Source organism: Zonotrichia albicollis, chromosome Z (assembly GCF_047830755.1).
Source record: "Zonotrichia albicollis isolate bZonAlb1 chromosome Z, bZonAlb1.hap1, whole genome shotgun sequence".
Lineage (NCBI taxonomy): Eukaryota > Metazoa > Chordata > Aves > Passeriformes > Passerellidae > Zonotrichia > Zonotrichia albicollis.
The window spans coordinates 44,429,495-44,455,473 of NC_133860.1; the positions used below are offsets into that span (position 1 = coordinate 44,429,495).

Consider the following 25,979-nt stretch of genomic DNA (forward strand, 5'->3'; position numbering starts at 1 on the left):
TTTCAGAAGAAATACTGGAAATTATTTAGATGGAAATATCACTGAGCCTATTAGCTTTTTACAGAATGAGAAAACCCTAACATTTTTTGCCTAGCATTACTTCAGTGTGATCCATAGGGAAAAAAAAAAAAAGCAAACCAGAGATTTTCAAATTTCCTTAATATCCTCCTTCATCTATTCTGGAATCAATATTCATTGAGAGAAACTTTGGTGGTCTTCATTCATGAATAGGTATCATGTGGAAAAAAAAAATCGGGAAAATGCAGAGCTTTGGGAGAATTAACCAGGGAAAGGCAGAAGAAAAGCAGAGAAATTACACAGAAAGAAGGACATTAAAAGGGATCAGGAGATGCCAGTATTTGATAGCACACTGCATGTATAACTAGAAAGAGCAAGGAGTGTTGCACCAAAGCAGTGTCCTTTTGCTTTGTCAAGTAACTCACAATAATCACCTCGCAGGGTCCTATATCCACAGCTGGAAAAGAAAGTCAGGCATGGTTTTCTGTACACTCCTGGCTTTGCTGAGTCTCCTGCATTTTGCTTACTCCTGGCCTGTGGATTCTGATTTTTATTTGGGAGCGACTGTCCTGTAAAGCCCTTCCTGGCATCATCACAAAGCTTCTGAATCATTTGCTCCCGGAGACACTGAAGCCCTGGGGCAATGGAGATAGCTCTTGAGATAAGAGTGGGAGGAGTGAAAGAAAACACCCATCAATCCGTTCCGAATATTCAAACCCTTAAGCGAAAAAAACTCAAGGCACACAAAAACCGTGACTACTGTATCCTTTCGCAGCTGAAAAGGCTTTAGAGATGGCCTGTTCTGACCAGTAAAAATCAAGGCACGAGTTTAAAAACTTTGTTTCTAAGCTGAGGTTCACAAAACAATCAAAACAATGCAGAAGGAGCTGATGCCCATTCTGGTCTTTGAAAGCCCTACCGAGGACCCCATCCAGCCCAGTGCAGCACATTCTGCCGAGACTCCAACACGAGAAAAGCGTTTCACGGGACAGCCTCCACTGGGGAATCCCAATCCCTCAGCACTGGACTATGTACTAGGCTGGGACAGGTATCGGATCTGACCCCACGTATTGGACCTGCTGGGGCCAACACTCCTTTTCTGAGCTTTGAGCCAGTCCCTCCAACCTGCACACATGGCGGACCCCACCTGGGTTAGCCCCCGGCAGATTTTCCCAAGGATGCTGAATTTCCAGGCGCAGCCCCGACGGTAACCTACTCTCCCTGACGAGGAGCTCCCGCACCCCGGCGAGCCGCCGAGCCTGGCTCTTAAGCGGGGGCAAGAAAAGCACTCTGCTGCCGCTGCCACCGGCGCCCGCACTCAGCTCACCGCCGGGGCTCCCCCGCCACGCCGTGCACCCAGCGAGGCCGCCCCGAGGCTCCCGGTGCCGCGGCGGGGCAGGCGGGCCGGGTGGGGGTGCATGAGGGCAGGGTGGCAGTGTGGGGGTGCAGGAGGGCCGTGTGGGGGTGCAGGGGGGCAGGAGGGCCATGAGGGGGTACAGAGGGGCCGTGTGGGGATGCATGCGGGCAGCAGCCTCGGCCCAGAGCCGGAGGGTGGCCGGAGGCGCCGCTCTGGTTTTGGGCAGCGCGCAGCCGCAGTGCGGCCGCCGCCGGGTACAAAGCGGGGCCGGAGCGCTCCGCGGACTCGCAGCGCGGTGGGAGGGAGGGAGGCGGGGACGGAGGCAGGAGCTGAAGTTTTGCGGGATCACCGGAGCGCACCCCAACCTCCTCGCCGGGACGCGGAGCCGGAGGTGAGCGGCGGGACATGCGATTGGGATGGGCTGGACGCGGGCGCTCGGGCGAGGGGCAAGCGTAGCGGCGGCGGAGCTGCTGCTGCTGCTGCTGCTGCTGCCGCTGCTGCCGCTCTCGTCGAGAGGAGCAGCGCGGCTCTCCCCGGCCCCGGGGCAGCGCCTGGCTCTGTCGGGAGCGGGGAGCGGACGGTCGGCCACGGCGCTGCCCCCCGGTAGGAGGACGGCGGTCCCGGCGGACCGGTGTGTGAGCGTGTCGCGAAGAGTTGTTGATCTCCCTGCCCGTTTTGCTTAATAATGCTGGATTGTGCCAAACGAGGTGAGGACGCGCGTATTCCGTGCATCGCGACCGCATCCCGCCCGCTCTCGGAGCCGCGACCCTGCCCGGCTGCCCCGGCCCCGAGGGAGGCGCTGCCAGGTGCGGGGGGAAGTTCCTGGGCAGGGGAGAGGAGGGGGCGCAATGGGTCTCATGTGAGAGCTGTGTTCACCGGTGCTTTGTTTAAATGGACCGTCACTAACTTGTGAGCCGGCACTTCAAAAGAGTTGAGATTTTTTGGGGGGTAGGGGGATGGGAAAAGGGGAAGGTCTTGGGCTTAGATGCTCAGTACATAAAAGTGCCTTAGCTTTGGCAGCTCTTCATGAATCTCACGAATGCTCTTCACGTAAAAAGAAAAAACCCAACTCACAAAGTCTTATAAAGACATCCTGAAGTGTTTGAAAACAGTCCTGCTTTTTCTGAAACAACGCTGTGGGACCCTATAGCTTGATACACATTTATGTGTAAAAACTGATTCAGACGTAATTACAAGCCTCAGTAATGACAGTGGCTTTCTTGTGACTGCTTTGTCCCCGAGTTACGCATAAGACTAAGCTGAGTTAAACTTTTCTTGTACCGATGTTAAGGTCAGGTATAGTGTGCATTTTGTTAAATCAGAGCTCTCAAACATTTAAGTAGCAGCTGAGCCCGTTTGGCATATCAGTAACATAGCTGACTACCTTGTATCTTGGCAAGCCATAAAAGATACCATGAAAATTTGCTGATTAAACATATCGGCTGTATCTTACCCTTTTATTTCACCCCTTCTGTCAGAGTGACTAGGTTGTATTAAACGTTGTGTGGGTGTCTGTTGAGAAAGAAGGACAATATCAGAAAAGTGAGAGGAGGCTGATTGGGTTAATGTGTGAATTTTAGAAAGGCCAAACTAATTTTAAAAGTGTTCATGATGTGCAGAGAAAGCCCTGACGTTTTTGTTCAGGTGGTGTGTCAAGTCCTTAGAAGTGCTGCTTGGGTCTTCAAGTCCAGAGTCTGTTTTCCAAAGGGAGTGGGTGCCAGTAGGGCAAAGTGGTACTGCCTGACGGGAGTAGGGCTGAGTCCAATCCGTGCTGCAAGCAGTACCTTTGAAGTCTTGTTTCTCTTCTGGCTGGGAACATCTGCCATGTATTAGTGATTAGATGAAATAGGATTCCACCCCGAAACTTTCTCCTCAAGGGGAGATGAAATATTGTCATATGACAGGACAGCCTGTGTCCTTCCTCTGTTGGGAGTGAGTGAGAGAGGTTACAGCTCTGGTGTGGGGCAGTGGGGTGGGAAACTTGTTGCATTCCACAGAGTGGTGAGTGTGGGTAACACCAGTGCCGAGGCAGTGGCACAAGTCCAGGTTGTGGCAGAGTTTGGGCTTAAGGATGGGTGGATACAGGCTCTTGTGTGCCTCAAAATCTGTAGCTTTGCTGTCCATGTGTTTAATGGAATTTGGTGTTACATTTGACTCTGTTTCATTTGTCTGACATCACAGTGTGGTTTGTTCCTTTGTATTGCTAGCAATCTAACTAGAAGGAAATTCATATTGTAAACTGTACTTTGATGACAACTTCTTTAGCACTCCAGCCCATACAGGAGTCCCTAGTGTCTTAATTTTTAAATTTGTGCACGCCTGCTTTCTTTTAAGATTGGGCTTTACTTCAGAATTGCACTGGAGAAAGCCTTGATTGAAAACTGAATGTGAACTGGTTTTAGGTGTCTTTATAAATCCCACCCCCTTGGGAGAACCTGCTACGGAGATATTTCTTGTAGCACAAATGACTTCACTTTGAGATGAGTTGATGCAGTAGCTCCTCCTCGGTATCTGTTTGCCTTTTCTCACTCTAGCAGTTTTCTCAGGTTTGTAAGCTTCTGGTACAGCTTGTCGTCTCAATTTCTGCAGTGCACTGCATGTCTAAATAATAGATGGTGAAAGTGAAATGAAAACGTCCAAAGGAAGAGGCAGTTTTGCAAATGATGCAGAGCTACTGTGAAGAGCTGTCGGGAATGGGCATCTGATCGTGCTTTTAGTTGCTAAAACATTAGTTCTTAACTGAGGAGAGTTGCAGATTTTCTTGTGGTGTCAGCACCTGTTGAAGTGGTAGGTCATGGAGATGAAGGGCTTTTTCCCTAGTCATTTAGCTAATGGAATTGTCTAATGGGCCAAAAGAGGTGTTTCAGGCATCACTGCTTGTACTGTTTATCCATCCGAAAATTCTCGTCTGCGCTTTAGAAAGGGAAGAAACAAAGTACTTGGAAAGTGGCTTGAAAGCTTGTGTGTATGGGTACAAGTATGAATTTTGTCTAAAATTTTTGTGGGTTGTGTCAAGATGACGTGTTAAGCTGATGACTAGGTTTTCATATTGTGATGATGAGGAGTTCATATGGAATTGCAACAAGAAGTAGCAACGAACTACTTCCAAAAACTTATGATTCCACCTAACTTCTTAAAGATGCAGTAAGTGTAGTTTACAGATGACTTGAAATGCTAGCTGTAACTTTTTACGGAATTTATTTGAGAAGTCTTTTGTTTAAACAATATAAAAATATCTAAAAATAACGTATTTTATAAACCTTTTGTACATTTCACAAGCCTTTATGAAATAACAATATTTATGAATATTATTAAATAAGTTCATCTTGACTAGAGATTGAGATTTATGGTGAGGTTTATAATGTGTTTGAGTCTAGTGGGAAATGATTCATTTGAAGTATCTTAATAGTATCTGCTTGCATGGTTGAATAATTGGCAGTGCTGTAAAAAGGCATTTAGGCATCTCAAGGGAAACTACTTAGGCTTGTCAATTCTGACGCTCCACAGTTGTCTCTTGCTCCTGTTATAGAGGCTATATGTTGAGGGGAAATAACATGTAAATTATATGACTGTTCCCAGCTATCAAAAGACTGGCACCTGAAGAGAAATAAATACATGTCAGGAATTAACAATTGGCATAATTGATATTTTTTTTAGTTTATATATTTTCCTGGCAGTATTGTATTGTGAATTATACTTATAAGGTCTATCTAGTGTGTTCTCTAATTCTGCATTCTGCCCACGTATTTTACTTTGGGAAACTGTATCTGCAGTCATGACAGTAGTGTTGAGACTTGTGGTTAAATCTGAATAGTGATTCGGGCCTTGTTTATATTTGTACTTCACCAAAGGTTCCCTGGCAAACTCCAGAAAGCAGAAAGATGTATGTGGTGATAGTCACTTTTTCATCATTAACGGTGTAGTTGTCCATGACGAAGAAGAAAGGAAATAGCTTGTAATGTGCTGTAGTGAACATGGGAAATGCTTTCTGAGCTTTGATAGTAATGAAAAAAAATCTGTCATTCAGGAGGGGTGGCAAGAGCATCTGATCTCTGTTTTGGGCTGCTGCAGACTCTGGGCTCTTAACCCTGTATTAACCCAATGACTAGTCTGGCTAAAGCATAACTTGGGAGGCGACATCCTGTTGCACTTAAAGCACTCCCACAGGTTTCCCTTGTCACTTACTGCCAATTTTTTGTGTTTTTCTGAGCTCAAAAATGTGTTTCTGATTTCTAATTAGAGCTGTACTGAGGAAGGATAGCTGGTAATTAAACATGAGTCATGAATGCGTGTTTTCAATGCCCCTTTAATTCTTTAGAGATGTGAGTAGACTGAGGACAGAGGAGTCGGACAAGATCAGTTGGAACTTAATTGTGGATAAGTATTGTCAAACTGAGTCTGGTCTTTTCAAAAGCCAAGCTACTGTTCACATACTCTTCTGATGTATGGGCTTCCTATTGCACGCAGGAGCCAAAAGTAGACCCAGATACCTGCCCTGCTGGGTTGGAGGTTGTGACTACCTTTCCCTAAAACAAATGTTCTGGTGAAGGGGATGGTGGGAGGATGTTGGGCATTGGGGGTGTCCCAGCCTGCTTTGGGGCTCAGGGATAGTGCCTGTGTCCCACCCCTCACACAGACAGAGATGTCTGTGCCGTCCTGGAGCACTGGGATGTTGCTGTGTCACACACAGAGATCAAGACTAAGAAGTGTCAGTGAGAGAACTCTCCTACATGCATAATATGTATGTTTTTCCATCTTCTTTGCAGCTGTGTGAGCTACCATGAGCTGCAGCAGCTTTTTGTGGTGTTTGGGGGTGGTTGGTGTCCAGGGGGACAGGGGGGGCACCTCAGTGGATTTCTGGGACAAATGTTTGTGCCACCACACTTAGGGGATGGATTGGTGGTCTACGCTGGCCTGGTGATGTGTTAGGTGCTAGTGCTCTGGAGTTCCTGCCTGTAGATGCGCTAAGCTGCTGATTGTGGAAATCTAGAAGAATTTACTGTTGCATTCTTTGTTACCTAAAGGTACCATTTCCTCATGCCAAGGACCTTGCTTTTTCTTACTGGCCTGCCTTCTTCCGGGCCCAAAGAGTCCAGTGCATTTACCTGAAACAGTAGTGCCCTGGCAGGAGCAGGTTACACTGCTGCTGACGGTTCCAAGAAGATGCAGACAGTCAAAATATTGGTTATTGGACAAGGCACTGGCCTTAGTAAGGCTGCTTTGGGTTGAGAGGTTCTGTACCAGAGGTTTTTATCCACTGTGAGGTACCCATACATCTAAGACTGGTGAGGCCTAATCAATCCTGTATGTCTTGTATGAGTCTGTAAATAGTTAACAGTGGTTTTTTAAACTCTTAGTCCCTGGACTTTTTTTCTTACTTTTTTGCTGTTTCAGGTAGTATTCCCAAGTTTAGCTTCCATACAGGGCTGTTACCCACACAAGTGATCAGTCCTTCTCTTGGTCTCACTTTATGGCTGCTGACAATGAGTTCTGTAGCGTGTGTGCACACATTTCAGCCTCCTAATTGTATGGCTTGATCAACACTTCCTGACATAAGGACAAACACTGATTTAGCTTTTATGCACTATCCATTATTTTATATAATCCATGAGCCCCTTCCAAATAATGTAGTTTGGTCTGTTAAAGACTGAACTGTCTTTTCAAGCCTCTTTCACAATTTAAAAGTATTTCTGATCCCTTCCCAGTTCTGCAGTGTCATTATTAAGGGGGAGGATGCTGCCCAGATTGACTCAGATGATTTTGCACCACGAATTGTCGGGTAGTGCCAGAAATGTTTCTGTTTTATTCACGCCCGTTCCAGTCTCCACCCCTCCTGGCTCTTTCCTGTTGACTCTGCCTGTGCCACAGGGGCTGCAGGCAGGCAGAAAACCCGTGCCCAGCTGAAAGCAGTGAGCTCTTCTCTCATACTTTTGCTGCCACCTTCTTTCTGTTGGTGCTAATATTAATGTGGCTGTGGGACAAACTGATCTGGCTGGAAACAGATGTGCTGGAATACCTCCCTCCCCTCACCCTTGGCTATTTGATGTGTGCACAGTGTCCCACCGGCTGTGCCAACACAGCATGAGAGGGTGGGAAGCCTCAGCGGTAGTACAGGGACGTGTCAGAAATTCATAGGCATGAAACCATGGTACTGTGATTGCCACCTGAGCCTCTGAGTTGGAAATCCATGTGATGCGGATTTTGTCCATTAGAACCTTTTTGGTAGATGAGGATCGGGAACACTGATCATCAAAGCCCTGCTTTGTGGGTGGGAATGGGAGAGCTCCTCGCCTTGCATTTTCTACTCATCAGCTACCAGCCTGCAACCTGTTAGTCTCAAAGGCTAACAAGTTGAGTTTAGTTTAAAACTAAACTAATTATCTGTTTAAAACTAAACTAATGATCTCCCCCGAGCTATTCTGATCCCTTTATATTTTTTAATTTCTTTTTTTAAGCTCAACTGTTTTCCCAGTTAACAGCTGGAAGTCTTCCCTGAAGTGAGACTATGTTAGAGGTTGAATGTGTTTGTTTAGGTGCATAAACATGGCTGTGCATGGTGGGCCTTCCATCACAGTGTTTTCATTCACTTCATGAGCTGTTAAATGAGAAAAGGATGGTGCTCATTCTTGAGCTGTTTTGGAACAGCTGTGTCAAAAAGCCCCCAAGGACCTCGGACAATAGTGAAATCTCTGTGAATGATGCTCTTTTCATCACAGCATATGCAGAAGATCTCTGAGAGTTGTACTAAACTAATCTAGTTTGGAAAGGGAAAGAAAGATACATACACGTGTTTTATGTGGCTATTCAGTATTTCTCCAGACGAAATTTGCGAAGTGTAGTGACTGGGGAAAGTAATGTTTAGATTTAGACTAGAGAATCTTCCTCTTTATTTATGTAGACAGTTTTGAGTGTTTTAAAATTAGAATATGAAAAGTAACAAAGGACAGTCAAGATACTGATCCTGAGACAAAAGCAGGGGCACTTGACTCATGCTTAGTTATTAAATGAAGCAATATTGCAGAATTTTTCTCCCAATTTCCAGACTTCCAACAGAAGAGAAAGCAGAATGAAAGAGTTGATAGGTCTTCTCAGTTTTGCAGCTTGGCTGACGCAATTTAAGGCTGTTGGTATTTTCTGACCAGTGCTTTGTTATTATCCCACCTATCAGCAGACAGGTTGTTTCAATTCATCAGTGTTCCTTTGCAGTGTTAGTAGACTGATACAATAAGATATATTCTACTTCCCGCTGCAGTTCAGTTTTTGGAGGGCTGCACCAGAGAAGAGCCTTGCTTGTTTTTTTTTTTTTTTTCCCTGGGGTGTATCTACCTCAATAGGCGCAGCAAAATACCTGTAAGAGATGTTTCGTTTAGCTGGCTATTTCTTCAGAGTAGAAGCTGGTGTTTCGATCAGGGGTGAACCCCACTGTGGGGGGTTTCTTTGTTTGTTTTGTTTTTAAGGAGAGTCCTTTACTGGGTAATGACTCATATGCTGGACTCTGACTTTTCACTCTGATTAGTCACAGATACACCCAGATGTACCTGCCCTTCTGCAATAGATAATTTTATTGTGCATTGTTTACATTTCAGATACCAAACCAGAGTGAAAATCAGGCTGTTCATTCATTGGGACCTGTCATGTAGCTGAGTGTGAGTGCACATCACTTCAGGCTCCATTAGCATGAGTTAACTTTGTAATTGGGTTTCTGGGGCAAACAGGGACAGGAAGCAGAAGTAATTTGGCAGGCCAGGCTTAGCTTTTTTGTTCTGTGAGTTATAAGTGTACAAGAGAGCAGAAGTAAAAGAGTGGTGCAGAATGGCTGGAGAAATCCTAACAAAGCCGAGGATAGTTGTCAAAACTTGATCTGGACGTTATGGAATATCATGGAACTTAACTAAGGTGGGACTTCACAGCTATATTGAAGCAGAATTTCTATAGCCTCCTGTGACTTTTAAGAGTCCTTCTCTTGCTACTCTGTGTTTTTCAGCTGTCTGTCTGGCAATAGCACTTTGCCTTGTAGAGTCTAGCAACCGAAGATTGCTTGCAACAGAAAATTCAGGCTTGCTAAATGAAAAGCAGTTGTTGCTACTCAGTTTTGAAGCTGCTTCACAATGAACTTAATAGAAATGTAAGTTTTGAAGTTGCTCTAAACTCTGTTCATAATACCTAGCTTTGCACAAATAAACCAAAAAAGAGAGCGGGGGGGAATCCAAACCAAACTGTGAAATGGTAGATTTCCTGAATAGGGGAGACAGGTTTTGGTGTTTTTTCTTCCATTTTTTAAGGCATTGAAAGTAATTTGGCTCTTTTCAGGTGTTCAGTTTGGATTTACAGGAATGTGATTAGAATTAAGCTGCCTTGTGGTATTTTTTTTTAAACCACACTTCACATTTTTCAATTAATAACTTCACTTTTAAAACAATAGTCTTTTTCCCAGATTAATCTTAAGACTCAGAAAATGCAATACAAGAAGAGATTTTTTTTAGCATAAGTTCCGTTCCTTCCTGACATGTGGGGCTGAACTTGTTCTTAAACTTTCAAGTTGCTGCTTTCTTGGGTTTTTTTTCTGATGATAAGCTCTGGAAGGGTTTTCTTTCCTCAGATGAATGCTTGTCTTACTCTGGCATCACTGACCATTTTCTCAACTTACATTTTACCAGCAGCCTTCTCAGGCAGCTTTCTGTCCATGACAAGTCAGTAACATTCGAAGAGAAGATATAATCACCTGCAAGACCAAGGTGAAATCTCTGTGAAACAAAGAGGTGCTGAAAATTATGTAGGCATGGTCAGCTGCAGTTTATGTATCTTGTCAGCGTCGTTTAACTGGGCTGACAAACTTGATGAATGCTTCTTACTTTGTTCTTGTAGTGTTATGGGCTGCTTTATGCACGGGGGTGTTTTGAGTTGACAGGGGTTTCGATGTGTGTAGTGGAAGTTGCCATGGTCCTGATTCCACTGAGTCTTTGTCTCCTTTGTGTTTTTCTTGCCGTTTCTCATCCCATAACTACTGCTGCTTGTGCCCACTGCCGTGTTTTTAAGCAATGTAGCAGGATCACATAAACGAAAATACTAGTGGCTGCCGGGAGCCTTCTCACTGAGGAAATTTAAGGAAAACAAACCCCTCTTTGTATCTGTACACACATCATGACTGTCACGAGTTATGTGGTAGGCGTGCTGAGGAGATGCAGTCGGTGCTCACTCCAGAGTCCCAGCACTGGAGGTGCACGTCCTGGGAGGCTGCTGCTCCAGCCAGATCGGCAGTGCTCAGTCACTTAGGGGCTGGGCTGGGATGTGGGGATCAAGAAAATGTGGTCAAAATAAAATGGAGTTCTTCAAGAATCTTATAAATAAACAACTGACGGAATATTGTTCACATTGTAAAGGGTTGTTGGTTTTGGTTGAAGCAGACTTCAGAAGGTTTCAGGGCTGTTACCTATAGCAATTCCATCTTTTGTTAGCCTGGGGCAGAGAAGGTTTGTGCATGTATAGCTGAATATTATATCTCTGGCTCAGGAAGTGTTAGGTGCATGGATTTATTAGTCTTAATGCTGGTATATTTTTCATGCCCACAACTAGCCAAAAAACCAGGATGGCCTGCACTTTGTTTTAGGTGGTAGAGATTAATGACGTTTTTATTGCAAAGCTACATTTGTAGTTTTGTTTCACAAGCACAGAGTGACTGGGACAGGAAGGGACCTTTGTTGGTTCACAGCCTGTAGTTGAGCCTTTTGACCCCTCCACAGACCGCCCCTCGCTTAAAAGGAGCCCACAACTCCTCAGCAACCCCAGCTGCCTCTTGGTCTTCTTGTGTTGTTCCCCTGGCAGCCCCTCCCAGCCCTCTCTCGCGGGCAGCAAAGCCCCCTGGCCCCCAGTCCGCATTGCTCGCATTCCCGAGCTCTGCCGTGCACGCAGTGGGATGAGGGAGGTGGCTAAGCTGGTCCTCTGCTCTGGCTGGAAAACCACTGTTGTGAAAGCAGCCTGCCTGCTCCTGTCCTCCCTTTATATCCATCAGAGCCCCCCTGCCCGCATAGCTCACATTCCTGAGCCGAATTTCATTTGGGATGGTGTTTTGCTTTGGATGCTGTTCCTGCTTGGTAAAGCAAGTTTCCTTGTAGCTACATCTTCATGGAAGAGCAGCAGTTTGTCCCCCTGTTTAACACACTTGGTGGCTGTTCTGGATGGTACACCAAGGTCTCTTTGGTGACTGCAAGTGAATGAGATGGCAGAGGCAGCAGTGAGGAGCCAGAGGTTTGGTTGTGCACAGGCTGAAGGAGAATGTTGGGGTCCTGGAGGAGACACCACTGGAGCTGATGTCTGTGACTCTTGTGGAGGGACGAAGTTTCATTGTAATGTCAATTAAAAGACTTTTCCTCCCCACCTCTTCCTCCAAGCGTCTTGCTAATTTGCATCACAAAAGTGAGCCGGGGTTGTCTCCTGACTTTGTTTCAGAAAATAACAATTGTCTTAACTCTGAGTGAAAATGACAGGATTTATGGGCCGCTTTATGCGTGCTGGTGCATTCAAGTATAACTGTTAATTGAACTGCCTAATATTTTTTTACCACAATGTCCAGTTACAGCTAGTCTTTCATCAGTGCTGAGAGAGTGTCATTGCAAGGAGGAGGACTGTCTGGCCTGTGTATCTGGTGTTGCCCTGTGGAAGAACCAGCTGGGTATGTAAGGCACTTTCCTGCACATCCTGTCTTCAGAAACAGTGGGCTGTTTCCCATGTTTTATTACTGCTAAGCCAGAGATTCCTTGAGAAATAACAAATAGCTATAATGTATTTGTACACAGCTAGGAGCACTAACAATTTTCTGTCAGCCAACAGCTATTTGTATCTATATTAAAGCTTAGTCAAGCTGGCTTTGTTAGAGCTGGAGCATCTCATCACTTTGATTTCAGTGCAGAAGTTGTCAAGCCACAAGGCTGCCCTTACATTCCTGTATAAAGTGACCAGTGTATATGTACCACAGGTCAGAAGCAGTAGTTATTCCATATGTGCTTTTTTTCTTTCTATTAATCTCTGGACCTTTGTCTAAAACCTAGAGTATTACAGAGACTGCAGGAGGGGCCGGAGTAAGGCATGGGGTATGTATTCTGTATTGTTCCAAGATTCATGTCTGTGCTGTGTTGCAAAATTGTCCTGTTTATTGCTCTTGCTCTGAATAGAAACACCTTTTGTGGCTGGCTAAACTTTGGAAAAGCATTAGGCCCAAGGAAGAACATTTTCCTTCCTCTGTCAAATAAAATTCTCCCTTGGATCAATGCTTGAATAGTTAGGTTGAGCTGTGTTTGGCTTGTCAAAATCCAGCTATTTTCTTTCCAAAACTGAGGTAAACTCCAGATAGAACTTAACATGTGCTCTTTCTCAGTGAATTACTCACATAAAAGCACTTGCTAAACCATGTCTAGACTGCAAAGACCTGGATTTGGCTGAATCTAATTAAAGCAATGGTGGCTTTCAGGTACAGACTTAACTGCAGTATGTTATCCTGGCTTTTGCTGGAAGGATGCTGACCGTGGCTGAAGTGGTTTTGACTTGAATACGGAGGTAAATTCAAGTCAGATACCTTTGAACTGGTACTTCTGCCCACCTGCTTAGCCTGCCACAAAGAGAACATCATGTGGCCAGAGTAGGATAGTCAGGCAGGTCATGGCGATATGGGTTTCAGCACAGTCTTCTCAGAAGAATTGAAATCAACTTCCTGCTGGTTTTGGAAAATTAGGTGAATAATTCTGAGAGTTACCATAAAGTTTCTGACTGCATTGCAGAGATATGAAGAGTCTTAAAATATCCTGCTAGAAATACTGGATTTGATACTGGAGGTTAAACATCTTAGATGCACAGCACTAACTAGTCCATGCTAGCCTAAGCTTGTGGCCAGCCTAAGCTTGTGAGTTCATTGCCCATCTGTGCCCATTGCCTCATCTTAACTCAGGTTGATTACCAGCTGCTTGTTGATTAAGAGGGATTAGGGGAGTCCTGGATGTCTAACACAGCTGGTTTCTCCCATCTCTGAGTAAGTCACTGAGTGGAAGTTGTGGTATTGCCTGTGGATCCCTCCCTGGAGCTGTTCAGGGTAGGTTTTACTGGAGTACAAAGAAGCGTAATGTAACTCCTGGCTTCTGATAGTTCTACCTCGTGGCCTTGAATGTTTGCCCAGACATGTCTGTGAAGCATCTTGGCTGTTCTCATGCTTTTGCTATTCCTCTGTCTCAGCTCTCCGGACTCCTTTTATTTCCTGTAGCTTTTCTATCTAGCGCGCACTTTGTTCAGTGCCCATCAAGTCATGCCTGTTCCTCCTCTTTCACCCTGCCCCTGAATGCTTGCTCTGTTCAAAGTCTCTAAGACAATACAGAAAAGGGGGGGTCGCCATGAAGAAAATGGAAGAAATAAAAGAGAGAAGTGAAAGAGCTGTCTCTGACAGAATTCAGGCCCTGCTGTCTAATCTGACAAGTATAACTTTTTCTTGAGAAACTGTCCTTTGCTTCACATTTTCAGCCTGTCATCAAATTTCTGCTAGTTTTGAACTTTGTCTCATGAGGCTGTTGCAGGAGCAGGAGTAATGAGCCAGCAGTGCAATTCCTTTTCTTGTCCTTAGAAGTGGAGGGGGGAAAAAAAAAGATTCAGCTGCCTCTCACTGTAACACAGCAGCAGTGGGTGACTGCCATGACTTTTTAGGCTGTTGCAGTCTTACAAAATGTTCTGCTTTGGAAATGAAAAAAGAAGATATACTGCACTATTCTTAGTACCAAGTTCAAGGCTCAGCATTGCAAAGAAAGTTTGTGTAGCTAATTAAAGGTATACATACTTCTTCCTGGCAATGTGCAGAGAGAACTTTTTCTGGTAAGGAATGTTGGCATGACCTTGCCTTGTCCCTGAGTGTCTGAGAACTTGCATTTTTGTCATCTTCTCAGCAGAACGCAACCTGGGATAAACCTAGGATAGTGGCTAGTCACAGCACAGATGTGCCATGCTCGCTGTAGTGAGCTCTCCTGTTTGCAGCTGGGTAGTGGAGGCTGTGGATTAGCCACCACACTGCCTTCTCCTCTGGCCATGGGCTGTGACCCATGCTCTTTTAAGCTCTTCCTGCTTGCTGCAGGAATCTGGTGTTTTCTTAGCTGTGAACACTCTTCTAGGCTGATTTATGTATGATTTTTTTAACAGATCTCTTGATTTCCTTTCACTGTTAATATGCTAATTCACAGCTGGTTGTAAGAGGACTGAATACGTTCTGGGTCAAGAATAGCCCGTCTGTGTTGGCAATATTCCTATGTATGAATTACATTTTGCTGCTGTGAAAAGAAGGCTGTTGTGCTGTATGATTGATTTGCAATTCATCTTGCATGGCCCAGTCAGGACTCAAGTTGGATGGTGCTGATGGATGATGTGATTAGTGCTGATGTTGAAGATGGAGTTACAGGCAAAGAGGTTCATGGCTTCTTACCATGAAAAAAGGGGCAGTATTTGTCTTGCTATACTGATATGCTGAGCTTCTCTCTGATGTCTAGGAAGTCTCCATTAGATCCATCCATTTCCTTAATCCCTTCTTGAAAACTTCATTTTACATCATGACTTTTTTTTTTTTCTTCAGAACGAAGGAAAACCATCCTTACTTTTGTCTTGCTGTCTATTGGAAGTGACAGAAATTGCATCAAAGCCTCGATGGGGTTTTTTGTAGATGAGTTTGTATTCCCTAAGGCTCTGGCATTTATCAGCCCTTGTTCATGATGGAAGTTGCAGGTCACTGAGATATTTTAACTCCTGACCTAATAGCATGTGAGTGTTTGCTGTTGCCCAGTTTGCTCAATTCCCTGTTTGGTCAGCAGCTGGGGAGCTGCTGGGAGCCTGGCTGGCCTTGGCTCCAGGTCACTCACAGAGCTGGCGAGCTGAGCCGGAGCTGCTCAGTTGAAATGCTGTCAGTGCGCTCAGCCCACGGCAGGGCTGGATGGCACAGTCTGTCCCCTCTGGGGGAGAAGGGTTATGTGAGTGCCCAGCTCACACTGTGGAAGCCGAGTCTGCCGTGGAGGCTGCTGCTGCAGAGCACTGCGGTCCCCATACATGTTTCCTTGTGTTTGCTGAAGGGTAATTGTCAACAGCCTTTTCCCACTTCCTTTGTAGGTCTTTCTTTGGTGTTCCTCTTAACCCAGATTTTTCGTTCAGCTTGCCAGTTACTTATAACTCCTAATTCCGGTTTAATGACTTTTTTGTGTCTGGGGATTGTACTTTATTTGCATCACAACAGAGCTCTATGAAAGGCTTGCAGAAATGTCAGCTCTGGATCTGGTGTTAGGCAGTTCAAAGTGCCAAGCATGAGTTTTATCAAGTTGGTCCCTTTGTGCTTCGAAATTTGAAGATACTGATCTTGTTGGAAGTAGACAGGTGGCAGGTTGAGCAGCACATCTGAGAGTTGCCTGCCGAGAAAACTTGTTTTAATGAGAAAGAATGGAAAAGTAACAAGTCTGTCACAAGGAGAGATTTCAGGAGTTCAGTTGTATGACATCACTAATAAAAGTAAGTTAATAAACACCAGTATACTGAGAGCATCTAAAGAGTTAGTCAGTCTCTTATTTTGTGTATTATGGCCTATTGATTTAATGAGACTATAGAACTGATTTCTCAAAGCCTGGTAATAAAACACATCAGTTACAATGAGCCTGAAGTTTGGATGAAATTATTTAGTTTTGTGGACTGTTTCTTTCAACACCTTGGATTATTAATGTTTGGGTTTTGTTTGTTTTTTTTTTTATTTTTAATTAGGAATTCATCATGCCAGAACTATGTAGCAAAATATGCTTCTAATCTGCAACCCCCCAAGCTGCATTTCTTTTTAATTGCCAAATGTTCTATTTGCCAGTAGAAGCATGGGAAAATATTAATAACTGAGAGACTATCTGATGAAGAATGTTGAAAGAAGTCTGCTAGCATCAGGACTTTTTTTTATGGTTAAGAGTACAATGAATGCTTCATTTTAGTAGGAAAAAAGGAGATACTACTAAACCTCAGCTCTGCCTTCACTTTTCCCAGCTGCAACACAGATCTTTGTTAAGCTCATTTTTCGTTTTTGTCTCACTCAGTTCAGTCAAGTGGGTCATTGCATTTGGAAATTTTTCTGTTTCTAAACGTCCTTTGGAGAGCAAAGCAAAAAGAGCCAAACCAGAAAACTCTTCTAACACACAACACCCCCCACTGTAGTACATCAACAAGTTTTGCAATACTTCAGTACTGCCAGAGTGTCCTGCAGTTGCTTGCTTTCCTTTTGATAAGTTTTAATGGATCCCTGTTCTGTTAGCTTGCTTCAGATAGGCAGCAAGAGAAGGAATTGCCTTTCCAGAAGGAACTTCTCCATGCTGTGAATGCAAATAGACCGTTTGTTCCCCTCCCACCACCTAAATCTTTCCTCCCAGGCTTTGTGGGATTTAGTGCCAGCTCACAACACAAGTGTGACAGCTGGTTAGTGTCCAAAGTCCTTTTTGTTGTTTCAGCTTTAATCAGGAAATGATTTGTCAGAGGATCAAAGCACTCTTGGGTGAATTAACTTTTTTTTGCCAAACTGTAGCTTTGATGCATATGTAAATATTGTCTGATTTTTATTGGGACAGAGTGATCCTTGCACAGGAGTGATTTTTGGCTCTAACCCGAATAAAACTGGGGTTGACACTGCTAATTTTACAGAGCAGCCTGCATGGACTGTTAGAGATCTATTTTGAAATAGATCAGGTGTGCCAGTAAGTTGCATGCAGGTGGCAGAAGGTCTCTTAGCTCATCTCCTGATACAATTCTGAAAGCAGCAAACAAACTTCCAGTGTTGACAATGACTCCTCCCTTTGTCCCCTCTTTTGCCTTTGTTTCTGAAAGCCATTTGGCACTGTGTTGGCCTTTAGAGGCTTTGTGACACTATGGAGATGTGACTTCTCCTGTGCACTGCTCTGAGGGCTTCTGGGAATTGCAGGGTTTACAGGTGCTCGTTGTGCCATGCAAAAATGCAGTGAAGTAAGAACCCCTGGGAGGGCCTGACAGTGCTCACAGCTTGTGTGCCTGTGTGTTTGCAAATATTTTATTTGCAATGCCATGCTGTGAGAGTAGAGTGAGAGAAAGGTGAGATCCTGTGCCTGGGATTCCTTTTTTCCCTAGACCACAGGTAGGGTGCTGTTGTTGGGACAGGTGTGTACGTGTCTGTGCAGGTGCCAGTGCTGGTGGGAGAAGCATGAGCTGCAGGCACAGATGGAGGTGGTCTTCAGCTAGGCAGTGTGTTCTGTGAGGAAATAAAGCTGAGTAAATCTGTGTTGATGCCTGAGGAGAAGGTGGGAGGGGGGAGGTCAGGGTGCAAGGCAGTGAGGTAGTGGCTGGGTAACATCACTCTTCAGAAGCTTTTACAAGAAGGTTTCTTGAGAGTGAGGGGTGGTGATTCCTTTTGTCCATGAGAGCACACAGCTCTAGATGGCTATTCAACAAACAGTCCCAATATGAAGGATGGACACATTCTCCTAAATATTTGGGAACCAATTGGATTTTTTTCCTATAAAATTGTATTTGGGTGAAACATACCCAAAAAGCAAGCTACACATTCTTTTCCTGCTCTCTGATTTGAAGTACCACATTTCTCAGTCACCCCAAAGTAGTTCTCCACCCCAAATGTGGGGAACACATACCCTCTCTGGGCAGGAAGGCCAGGCCTTGCTCTCCAGAAACAAATGGATGATGCATTGCATGGTGGCTCAGCTGCCAGTATCTCTCAGGCACCTGACACTTCTTCTTGGTTCCATATGGAAGGAAAGGAAGGCACAGAAATCTGGTGTGGCAAACCTTGTTCTGCTGCCTGCAGTGCCTTTGGGGATGTGAATGGTTTGCGCTGCAGCACTGTGTAGCTTGAAGGAGGGGGGTTTGTGCTTTGGAGAAGGGAGAAGAAAATTGGTGGTACATGGTGAACTCTGGGCGATTGAGTGCGTGTCTGTCTGGTACACCTGAGGGCGAAATGGAAAGAAATGCGTGGTGTCAGGATGCCTGATGGATGTGAGAAGAGTTGGATCCAAGCACACAGAAAAGACATAAAGTGAGATGTTAGTCAGTGACAAGCTGAGTCATCTTGCAACAGCTTGCAATGCCAAGTAGAGATGTACACATCATGAAAGGAAGGAATGTGCACAACTGTGTTTATTCCAAGTACAGAAGGACTCGCCCTCATTCTTACACTCAAAACCGGGGCATTTTATTGCTTTTGAGAAGAAGTAACAGGATGTAATAGTAAATGTGTCCCTATGCCTTTTGTTCTCTGTAATGTTCTTCAGATGGAATAGCCTTGGTGTGAAATTGCCTGGTTATCAGCCAGAGGGCAACTGCTCACCCAGCCTATGTTCTGGACATCAGTGTTCTTGATCCAGCCTGCTGCATCTTCAGGGTCTTTTAAATGACCTCTTCCTGATTTCTTGTCCAAAGAAGGGCTTCAAGCCAGCCAGTTTGTCAGAAAAGAGCTTGAAGAGAGGGACTCATTTGCCTAGAGTGATGTATCTTCTAAGGAAGGTCTCTGCCTTAAAAGGAAAGAAAGCAGAGCAAATAGTCTTCCTGTTGTTTGCCCAGAACAAAGTCTGTTTTGTTTCAAGGAAGTACCTGGTCATTGACATTTTCATTTTCTTATTGTTGGCTCTGAATTGCTCACCTGAGACTGAGCTGCAGGTGTCTTCAGGTTCAAACGAAGTAGAGCATTCTTGCTTCTCAAATTTCAATGAAATTTGTGTGCTGTAAGACCAGAAACTATAATCTTTTTTTTTTTTTTTCCCAGGGAAAAATAGGTGACTGAAATTGCTGTGTGGGTGGGTATAAAGCAAAGGGTGAGGACAAAGGGATAAAAAATTTGTGTGAGAAAGCACAGCTGGCTAGGCGGCACATCTCCAGTGCATTGAGCTCTGTGTATCTAGAGGGTGATAACACAAAATAAAAAGATTTGTTTCCATTGCCTATGTTTGTCCAGTTGGCGTGTTGCCCAGCTGTACTCAGGCAGTTGTGAAGATGTGGTCTGGGTACTCCTGCTTCGCTCTGGGTAAAGAAAAGATGAAGGGAAGTAGTGCTGGGAGCTATTGATGAAAAGGGCAATGAGATTAGAGGTGCTTTGGGTGTGGCACAAATTTATAGCTTGTCCTTTCTCATTAAAAAAATAAACCAAAAATAATAATTTAGGAAACTCTATGATTTTTGTCCTGGCTAAAATCAGGGAAATCTCAGTCATAAACAGAATGAAAAGGAGAAACGTATGTTGGATGAATGAAACATATGTTCAGGCAGGTGTGTGTTTTACTTACATTTTTAATGGTTGTGGTGTCCCTTTGCTACTCTAAAATGCAGCAGCTGAGTGCAGATGTTTTGGAGAATACTTGACTTCTGGATGTATCTGCCTAATGACAGCCCAGAGTTTTGACTTTTGCTACTGGTACTTCTGTTATTTGTGTTGAGCTGGTGCGAACAGTCTTTGCAGAATGCTTGTGATCCATAGTGTGAAGTGTGCTTAACTCTTTTTGTGGAGTGTTTTCCCATTGTTTCTTCTGTGCGGCTCACGTCTTGTTTTAGTGCTATATCCAAGCAGCTTTTTTTAGCCTTTGATCCAAGATAACTGACACTTAAGAGTCTGGCTTCCTTGGTTTAAAAGTATGTTAGCTACCATGTCTTAAACTGGCATGTCACTTGCAACTGCATTCGGGTCCTGCCCTTACAGCAAGGCATCTCTACCCTGTTACAACTTGTTCAGAAATAGTTTATTTCAGTGAAACTTGTTCAGCTAAGAGATATGAGATCTCCTCTCATTATACGTTTGAAAGCATCTATGCCTTTGGCATGCTGACCTCCCACCAAACTCGCTGTGCACGGTAAGTTAGTGCCCTGAAAATTAGTCAGGCAACAGCAATGGTGCTTTACTTTCACTCTTTCACACTGCCGATAGAGAAAATCTAGAGATGATTGTGTCTTTTTAATGTCATTTTTCAAAACAAGTGAAGCCAGTTCTTAAAATGCTGTCAAGTGTTCATTTGTAGACAAGCATGCACTCTGCAGCTAGAAGCTTTGCAATGCCTGTGTGAGGAGGAATTAATTAGCAGCCTTCTTGCTAGGTGGTGTCCTCTTTCACTGTTCTCAGATTGCAGAGGGTAAGAATGAGAAAAAAGCCTACCTGATTATCTCTTTTCTTGATTTCGTGTTGGCCCACCCCAGACAGTTTATGCCAAGCATTCTGGGTAGAGTTCAGTTAAAGTTTCCACCAGACAGGGCCTTTGCAGAGCTGAGTGTTGCCATTCCCACCTTACACACTCTGCCTGTCCGTGTTGTCCTTTGCCTGCTGCAGTCCTTGTCAGTCACTGCTGGGAGGTGTTGGGGACAAAGGGCATGACTGCTGCAGTATGAAGGGTGTGAATCAGCATTGTCACTGCAGGCTGCAGCTTTGCCTGTGCCCATGAGGTTTCACCAGGGCTAAAAACCCAACACTTTCTCCAAACCCTTGCTGTCTGTGTAGAACTTCACTGTTACAGCCAGAAGTCGCCTTTCCCTTGGCTTCGTTTTGTTCACTAAACATTGCTCTAGGAAAGCAAGTCTTTAATCACTGTTTTGATACGCATGGATATTTGTTGAGAATAAAACATGAAAGTAAATATGTCAGCCTTTTCCCACTTACACAGTAAAAATGAAATTCCTGCAACTACCTTTAGAAAATCAACTTATCCCTTACACTTGTGGTAGAAGCTGTTTTGTGGCGGTGTATCTTTGAGATTATCTACATGTTCCCCCTTTACCTCCCTGAAAATTGTTGGCACTATTGTTGCAGGAGGTTTTTTGTTTATAGTATGGCTATGTTAGCACTGTAGTTGGGTACAGGCTGCTGCTCTTGACCCCTGGTGTTCCTGTGAAGGTCACAATGGAGGAGCTGGAATTCCTGCCTTAATTACATTGCAGCAGAATATCCATGCTGGTTTTCCCAAAAGATTAACAGAATGATGCTGCACTGCTTTGAAATGTGATCTCAGAGCATCTAGCTCTCAGGACAGCTTCTTTCATGTTTAACACATGCATGGATTTTGTGTATTTTTAAGTGACTAATTACTACTCCTTGGAGTAAAATGTGAATGGTAGTTTATCACCCTGGTTGTTTGCTATTGCTTTTGTCTTTCTCACCAGCAGCCGTCAGTGCTCTCCTGTGAAGTAGCAGGGAAGAGTGAGACTTTTTTTCCCTGGTAGCTAAACTGCAGCTATTATGCAGATGCTGTAATGTACAGCAAGGTTCAGCTTTACAAGTTTTAAGAATAAATACACAAAAAATTGTCCAGTGGTTAGGCTTGATAGACTGCAGAGATGCCTGCAGAACTGCAGCAAAACTGAAGGCACAGATGTTGCTGTTCTAGGAAAGCTTGCTAGAGAGGATTCTGTGCCTTTTCCTCCTTATATATAGCTTGGTTTCCAGAGCAAGTAGATTCTTTGCTTCAATCCAGCTATGCTGTGAAATATGGTATCAAAGTATCTGCTCTATTGTGAGCAATTGGTTTATTGGTCATTGGCCCTGGCATGGTAAACAAAGCAGGGACATTTTGTAAGTGCCCCTGCTTCATGCAGTGTCTGTAGTTTTCTCTGTGTTTGTGGTCTGGGAGGTGCCAGAGTACCTCAGGATGATTTGTATTTATGATTTGTCTTAACTTCTGTATGCTGAGAGCACTTCCAAACTGGACTGCACTGCCAGGGAAAATATGAACATATCTGTTTTCACTGATGTTTCCCCTCAAAGCAGCTTAGTCTCCAATCATTCTGGAAATACTCTCTTTTAATAATGATAAAAGGCTCTTTCCCTCTTTCTCTCAGAACTTAGGTATTGAGAAGGAAGACTGGAACACTTGTGTATGCACCTGAATTACCCCTCCTTCCTTTTACTCCAAATCCTTATGTGCCTACAGACAGACTATACATGGCAACATTTTTTTGGATGGAAGCCCTCAATAATACTGGGGTTTTTTCTGTCACTGCTGATGAAAGTGTCATGAAGGCACTTGCTGCAGGGCAGAGCAGGGAGATGTTAATGTTTCTAGTGTGTGCTCCAGATGTTTATGCAATGTGCCTAAGCTTGCTGTGGAATACAAAATATTTGTGAAAGGCCTCCAGGTCTATCCATGGATAAGCGATTGGTCCAGGTTTTCTAAACAAAGCAGGAGAGAGAACTTAACTGACAAGCTCTAATTAGCTCTGTTCTCTAGCAGCTCTTTCCCAGGAGAATGACTTGGGGATGGTTGTTATCAAATGACTTTGAAACTGAAAAACCGTAATGTTGACTTTTCCCTTTATTTGTATTTACTGGAATAGCAAATACTGAAACAGACTGGAGAAATTCCTTCTCTTAAACAGTGGCAATTAAATGATTGCAACCAGCATTTGATGCAAACTCCCCTGTTTACCACAATCCACTTTTGTTTGACTCAAAGCATTTTCATTGCATACCTCAGACCTTTTGAATAGATATTTTAGGTAATGCTTAAGATGGTCACTTAGTTATCTTTAATTATTTTGTAGTTTATGTGGAAGAGGGAGAGAATCTTCAAAATAAAGCTGTCCACATTTTTCATCAGTGTGTAAGAAAGTACATGGGTGTTACACTCTGTATAAACCATTGTTTGCAAAAGCATATTTAAAACTTACCAAAAAATCTCCAGCAAGTTCTGTTTATATGGTCAAAACGATCTAACACTGACCAGTTTTCATTAGCTTGAGATTTCAAATACATGTGGAAAATACTGTCCTGAAATTTTACTTTCTATGAGGTTGCTGTGGCAGCTTGTATTCCCTGATATACATGGGTATTCTGCATAAAGGGAAAACACATTGTTGGTACTACAAAATCTGACTTAAAATATCAAGAGGTGCTTCACTGTGTGCATTGCTAGGATTTCCAAAGTTTTGGAAGTATAAAATGATGAAAAAGAGCAGGGATGATGAACAAGATGCAGGGAGCTGGACTGCTTGAAAAACAAAACAGAAGAATGCTTCCAGAATTATTCATGTATAATTGCTGGAACGGTGTTCCAGATGCATGCATTGTCCCTGATGCCTGGGGAATTAGCTGAAATGAACACCTTGTATTCCAGATGTATTTGTGCAAGCACCAGGAGTTAAATGGGCTGAATCAAGAACACTGGTAGTTCCATAGTAGGCAAGGAGTTAGTCAGGTCAGTTGCCCAGAACAGCATCATGTAGATGTTGGTATCAAAATAAGTTCTGGGGCAGTTGGTTCAGAATAGTTATAGGTATTGCTGCATCTCTCTTGGTCAGGAGTGCAGCTAGATCTTGACTTTGAGCAGTATGAGAACTTAGCTAGAGAAGACTGCTATTTGACATGTGTGTGCAGTTCTTCTGTCTTGCAAACAGCATTTTCTCTCTCTTCAGAAAAATTGCATTTTGTGTTGCTAACCTTAAAAAGTACTGGAAACCCTTAAAGTACTGAAAATGTTGTACATTTCACAGCTCCAGCTGTGAATGTTTGTTTGTAGTATTTCATTTTTCTTGGTGGTGGCTCCGCCACCCAGAACTTGAAAGGTGATTGCTGCTTTATCCTTGAAGGGAAGACAAGGCTATATAGAGGGGACCCTCTGTGTGCTTGCTGTGAAGGGGGAGCTGCCATCAGCATAGGCAGCCATGATGCAAGAAGTGGATGCCTCTGGAGTCAGGAACAAGCGTGGTCTCTTTTCTTCATGCTTCATCTGCCTCTTTACCTTCTAGTGGATTGGTTCTGCCAAAGGTCCTTGGGTTTGCTGAGGAGCAGGCAGGCAATACACAGGCATGTGAAGCATCACCCTGCAGGGACAGATGGATGGTGAATGATGGGATGTGGTTGGTGCTACAGCAGGCATCCTTAGAAGTGCCACATGAATGGATGCAATGGGTTTGTGGGGTTGAAGGAAAACAAAATTATAGTATTATCAGTGGTGGGGTAGAAAGCTCAAAATTCATGGTTTAGCCTGCTGAAGTCTTGGTTTGGATTTGGCAGCACTGATGTTTTATCTAGGTAACATAAGCACAGTTAAGTCCAGAGAAAATTTCTCTGGCCCTAAGAAATTTTGTTCTCCTGAGACCTCATGAAAAATTTTCATAATTGATGGTTGGGATATGATCTAAGCCTGGAGTGTCAGTGTGACTTTTCCATTCATATTGGTTTACGGATGAAAGAATGTGTGGCGAATACCCAGAGTAATTATGCATGTTTCTAATGTTTCAGCTTGAATAATACCGCCCACCTTCCCAGAGAGGTCAAGTTACTGTTTCAGGCATTGCAGTTAAATAATGTACCGTTTGCCAGAGAGAAACGGTAGACCAACAGCCCTGTAAGTTTTTAATAGTTTTTTTTTTCTCTTTCAGGAAATAGTGAAATCAGATCAGGTTTGTGTCACTGGGTAGGTTTTGGATTTACAATCTAATGGACTATTTAAAATATATCTAAATGGGAGAGTACTTGTGGCTTGAAGTGGTGATTTGTTTTTGAACAGCAGTACTTAATGTCGAAGGAGTATTAAAGTGTGTGTGTGTGTGCCTGGTCGGTGTCTCTTTATGGTGCACTAATTGTTTGCAAACTGCTGCAGCAATGCAGACAGTCCCACACAAGTAAAATTCTGCCTGGCAGAAATGGTGGTGGGACGACAATTAAATTGCTGGTGATTTTTTATCCATGGTGACCCACAATACCTGCAAGTATGCTGAGATGTTAAAACAGCATTGCAAAGCTTGTTTCATCTGCATTCCATTCTGTGCTCTGCCTTCCCTGCCTTTTGCTGGCTGCCCTCACAAATGGGAGCATACAGCTTTTCAGACAGAATTGGTTGAGGTTCACATTGCTTAGTGGCCTTCATGTTTCATGCACTGTGTGGGTAGATGGAATTTTTGCATGTAGGTGACATTTTTAGCAGTTCGAGAAACATACAGTGACAATCACACTGTGCATACACGTTTTCCACAATCTACTTTGAAAGATTGTTGTTAGACTACAACCTTAACGTCTGTGAGCTGGAGAATGAAAATCTAGCATTTAAGGTTTTGGAGAGGGGCAGTGGTGTTCTGTATGTGGAGACAGTGTGTATTAATATTATAAGGAGAGACTCACTACTTATTTTTTGGAGGAGAGGACAGGAATATTAGTGGATAAGAGGCTGGATCTGCCCCAGCCAAGGGCACTGCCAGCCCAGAGAGCCACACGTGTCCTGGGCTGCATCCAGAGCAGGGTGGGCAGCAGGGCAGGGAGGGGATTCTGCCCCTCTGCTCTGCTCTGCTGAGAGCCCACCTGCAGGGCTGCATCAGCTCTGGGGGCACAGCACAGGAGGGACAGGGAGATGTTGGAGTGAGTCCAGAGGAGGGACACTAAGATGCTTAGAGGGATGGAGCACCTGTCCTATGAGGAAAAGCTGAAAGAATTGGGGTTGTTCAGCCTGGAAAAGAGAAGGCTTTGGGGTGATGTAATTGCTGCCTTTCAGTATCTGAAGGGAGCCTGCAAGAAAGATGGAAGGGGATTTTTTTACAAGAGCATGTAGCAACAGGATGGGGGTAATGGATTAAAACTGAAAGAAGGTAGGTTTGCATTAGATATTAGGAAAAAATTCTT

The 25,979-nt window shown here is 44.0% G+C and overlaps 1 protein-coding gene across 4 annotated transcripts in view; it reads left to right on the plus strand.

Moving 5' to 3' along the window:
- Window positions 1–1,625: 1,625 nt before the first annotated feature.
- Window positions 1,626–25,979, plus strand: part of KANK1 (KN motif and ankyrin repeat domains 1) — a 130,239-nt gene continuing 105,885 nt past the window's right edge. Inside the window, exon 1 of one of the 4 annotated variants that reach the window (XM_014267998.3) lies at window positions 1,626–1,766. The gene's annotated coding sequence lies outside the window, so the exon portion shown is untranslated. Of the gene's footprint in view, window positions 1,767–8,811; window positions 9,272–11,961; window positions 12,045–25,979 lie in introns of those variants that run through there. The other 3 variants (XM_074533686.1, XM_014267999.3, XM_005488278.3) reach the window with 3 other exon arrangements.